This window comes from Capsicum annuum, chromosome 6 (genome assembly GCF_002878395.1).
Source record: "Capsicum annuum cultivar UCD-10X-F1 chromosome 6, UCD10Xv1.1, whole genome shotgun sequence".
Taxonomy (NCBI): domain Eukaryota; kingdom Viridiplantae; phylum Streptophyta; class Magnoliopsida; order Solanales; family Solanaceae; genus Capsicum; species Capsicum annuum.
The window spans coordinates 136,220,532-136,225,787 of record NC_061116.1 but is presented as its reverse complement, the minus strand read 5'-3'; positions in this window follow the sequence as shown (position 1 = coordinate 136,225,787).

Here is a 5,256-nt window from a genome sequence, read left to right as displayed (position 1 = left end):
AGATGATACTCATTCACCTTATTCAAATATTGATAATCAATACATATATTTATAGACACATCTTTTTTCTTCATAAAAAATATTTGCGAACCCTAAGATGATACACTAAGTCTGATGAACCCCTTATCCAACAAAACCTAAAATATATTCTTCAATTCATTTAAATCAATTGGGGCCATCTTATAATATGAAATAAAAATAGCAAAGTCAATATCATGGTCTAGAGGATAACCAGGAAAATCCATATAGAAAATATCCATGAACTCATGGAGAACACGAAGAGTATCCAAAAAAGGGAGGAAGCGAGACTAGTATGATGAATATGATCCAAATACGACAAGCATACCCTCTGAACAACATGACAAGCATAATGGAAAGATATAATCCTTTTGGGACTCGAATAAAGCACACCTATCCAAGCTATCCTTTGTGCACCTGGTAAAGATAATATCAGAAAATTATCATAGCAATCTAGGATAGCATGATAAGAAGCAAACCAATCCATATGTAAAATGACATCAAAATTTACCATATCTAATATACTTTGATCTACCCAAGTCTCATGCCCAGCAAAAGTCACAAAACAAATTTGGTGCACCTGATACACCATTAAAAAGTCCTCTATAGGGTTAGATACATGGATGGTCATGGAAGATGTAACGCCCCAAAAATATGTCCCAAGATTTCACACAATGATGGGGACTATGAGTAGTCCCTAGCTAACACTTTGAGCCTTCTAGTAAATTTGAGACTCAAAATAAAGAAATTTAGGCATGCGAAAACACTGAAATACTGAATCCTATCTGAACTGAACTGAACTGGATTTAACCGAATATAATCTGTGAAAGTATTTAACTTAAAGGTATAAACAACTAAAAAATATAATTTAAAATGTATCAAACAGTCAAAAAAGCCTCTAATTCTAATAACTAAAGAGCCACTGGTACAGACTCCTAGCTGTCTCAAACTGAATTGAAAGTAACTGATCAAATACTAAGCTGAAAATATAAATAATTGGGTCCTCAAATTATGAGGACTCACTAACTATTGGGATGTAGATAGAGATGCGCATGGTAAATCATGATGCTGGAATTGAGCACCTAAATTAATATTATTAAATAATGTAGCACTTAGACTTATATATGAGTCAGTACTTTTGGAATGTACTGAGCATATGAGGATGAATGCATATGTAAAATAATAATTTAATATTCATACAAAACTTTCAAAGAATGTATGCTTATTGTAAATAACTCACTTTGGCTCGAATAAAATGTGTATTACGAAATAATAAAATGTGAGTAGGTAAAATATAGGTAGTCTTTATGAGTCATAATTCTTAGTTCTAAAAGATGTACTTTTACTTTTTCCATTGGGAGTTTCTTCAAACCGAAATAAACTATGTGAGCTGTCATGGAGACCAACATCTTACCTACGTTGGGGAGAGACGTTCTACCCTTGCCATCGGTATAAAGCCTTATCTTAAGTGATCACTTACTTATCCCACTATGGAAACTTAAACCAGTGGTGGCTCGTAGTTCTGGGGCATGAGAAATTGGAATTATACCCAACTCGGTGCCAAATACTACTCCCATAAATATATGCTCAGACTTTTAGGAAATCCAGCTTAAAATAGCATAAGGTTTTATAATGAAAACCAATTGTGCTTCTCTTTCTTTAAATCATAAATTATATGAATAATGTGGATATATTATATTAGCTTAGAATCAAAAGATTAATTTCTTTCTTAAATCTTAGTAAACAACTTATAAAAGAGGCTTTAGATCATAGTCTTCTTGAAATCTCAAAACTCATACTTTAGTTTAAAGTATATGTACTTTAATTTTAAGAATTTCTCAATAAAGCTTCTTTCTAAACAATCATCTTTAAATCATCCAACAATATCAATTCACAATAATGAGATAAAATTAATGATATAAACCTTTAATTCAAAGCATTAATAGATGAGATAAACGTGCACTTCAATACGTAAATCACTTGTAAATTCATAAACTCAAAACAAAGTAGTTTGTGTATGAACCCTAATATGCAAATCTTGAAATCTTAAGAAAGAAACATGTTTTCGGCACAAGGATGAAAGAGGTATCCTTGTTCATAACCCCACAAACCTTAATACAAACAAATTATGAAAAGATTGAACCTTTAATCTTGATTGCCCAAACCCTAAGTTATTTTTCTCTCTTCTATATTATATGATGAACTAATGATTTTGAGAGGGTTAAAATATGTGTAAGGACTATTAATCTCGTGTAGTTATGTTTAGGGATGGGTATGTAGTGTCAATGACTTGGTTGCCCTCTAAATAACTCAAAAATAGAGTTTCGACACCACTTGGCCATAGGCTTTGCAGCGCAAACTCCATGGCAAATATTAGGCTTTGCGATGCAAACCTTATGGCAAATATTAGGATTTGCAATGCAAAGTTATTGTTTGTGATGGTATGGTGATGCCTAGCCATCGCGTAAGATCTAGTTTTCAACACCAACTTAGTTTTAAGGTCTTTAAACACTCCCAACATCTCTACCGCTTCAAGACATAATCTATCATCACTACGGGGGGTCCTAAAAATCATTTTAAAAGAATCAAAAGGGTTTTACCGCTATAGGGTGTTACATTATCCTCCCTTAGGATCATTCGCCCTCGAATAAAACTATTATCATGGAGCACTAAGAAGGCTAAAATCATACACTAAAGACTTACGGGCTGAACCAGGATACATGGGCAGAGTAGGGCTTCACGAACGCATGTTGTGACATGAGGACTATTATATAGCTAAGATAGAAAATAAGAGAGTTGATTTAGGAGAAACTATTACCTAAAGCTAAGTCTTAATTCATAAGAAAAATATGGGGATTCTTGGTTTGCATATCTGCTTATGTTTCCCAAGTAGCTCCCACAACAGACTGATTTCTCCATAGGACCTTAACCAAAGGAACTTTCTCATTTCTTAGCCTCAAAATCCGATGATCAAGGATCTAAACTAGGATTTCTTCGTAGGAGAGACTATCCTTAATATCTAATATTTCTAAAGGAACAACACAGGATAAATCACCAATGCATTTCTTTAAAAAAGAAATATGGAACACCGGATGAAAAGATGACAACTCTGCAGGAAACTCATACTCATATATTCTTTAAGGCATAACATATCAGGGACTAAGCTTCCCCTATTTGCCAAATCTCTTCACCCCCTTCAAGGGAAACCTTCAAATAAACTAAGTCATTGACTTCAAACTCAAGATGCCTTTTCCTCAAATCTGCATAGTATTTTTGACGACTTTAAGATATTTTTAACCTCTCTCGAATCAACTGTATTTTCTCTATGGCTTCAAACACCACATTTGGCCCTACAAAGTAGCCTTACCTACTTAAAACCAACAAATAAGTGACCTATATCTACTCCCATAAAGAACCTCAAAAGGGGCCATCTGAATACTAGTATGGTAACTCTTATTGTGGGCAAATTTGACAAACAGTAAGTGATCATCCCAACTACCCTTGAAATCAAGAACACACATCCTCAACATATCCTATAGGGTTTGAATTGTCCTCTCTGCCTAACCATCTGTCTGAGGGTGAAAAGCTGAACTGAGATAAACTTAGGTTCCAAGACCTTTCTGAAAGTCTTTCCAAAAGTGAGAGGTAAATTGAGCACCCCTATCTAAAATGATGGAGAAAGGAAATTTGTGCAATCTTATAAACTCTCTAATATAGAACTTAGCATAATCTTTGGCTCAAAAGGACGTATGAACTGTCAAGAAATGGGCTGATTAAGTCTATTTGTCTAAAATAACCCAAATTGAATCATGATGACGACGCAAATGAGATAACCCTGTCACAAAGTATATGTTCACCTTTTCCCACTTCTAAGTGGGAATACTAAATTCTTGTAAGATTCCACCAGGTCTTTGGTGCTCCACCTTAACCTGTTGATAATTAGCACACTTGGCCACAAATTATGTAATATTTTGATTCATACCACACTACCAATAGACTTCCCGTAAATCATGATACATCTTAGTGGCCCTTGGGTGAACGGAGTAATGTGCACCATGCTCTTCTACCATAATTTTTTGCCTCAAACCATCAACACACGGCACACATAGTCTATTTGGTTTCTTAACACGCCTTCTCCCCTTTGGGAGGAAACCTCTAACTTTTGATATCTAACTGACTCCTTCAACTTAACCAAACTGGAGTTCTTATCTTGCTTCTCCTTCACTTTGAAAACTAAAGAAGATTTTGAACTACTCTAAATCCAAACTTTCCCCTCAGCTAAGTCAACCAATTGGACACCTAATCTAGCCAACCGGCGAACTTCCCTATATAATTTTTTCTTATCACCCTCCATATGAGAAACACTACCCATTGATAGTCTACAAAGGGCGTCTGCCATAACGTTAGCGTTTCCCAGATTATACAGAACACTCGTAATCCTTCAGCAATTCTAACCACCTTCCATGATAGAAGTTCAACTTACTTTATGAAAACACATACTGCAAACTCTTGTGGTCGTTGAACACATCAGTATACAACCCATATAGATAGTGCCTCTAGATTTTCAATGCAAACACAACAATAGCTAACTCAAGATCATTCGTAGGATGGATCTTTTTGTGGGGCTTAAGCTATCCAGAGGCATAAGCTATGACCTCACCTCTCTACACCAAAACACAACCCAGACCAACTCTAGAAGTATCATATTAGACAACAAATGCATATGTACCATTATGTACGTTAAAAATAAGGCTGATGTGAATCAAGCTTTTAACTCCTAAAAACTCTTCTCACAAGAATCTTAGCACAAAAACTTAACCCTTTTTTTTGAGTAAATCAAGACATAGGGGATGAAATAAATGAAAATCACTCAATAAACTATCGGTAATAGCTAGCTAAACCCAAGAAGCTCCTGATGTCTGATGGAGAGATGGGTCTAGGCCAGTTTCTCACTTCTTGGGGATCGACTCTAATGCCATCACCGAAAACAAAATAGTTGAGGAAAGCTATTGATCTTAGCAAAAATTCACACTTTCTTAATTTGGCAAACAACTGGTTGTCTTTAAGAGTTTGCAACACAATTCTAAGATGGTCTGCATGGACATCCTCACTATGGGAATTGATAAGGATATAATCGATAAAGACTATGACAAACATATCTAATTACTGTTTGAACACTCTATTTATCAAGTCTATGAAGGCAGTTGGAGTATTTGTTAGCGAATGTGCATTGACTAA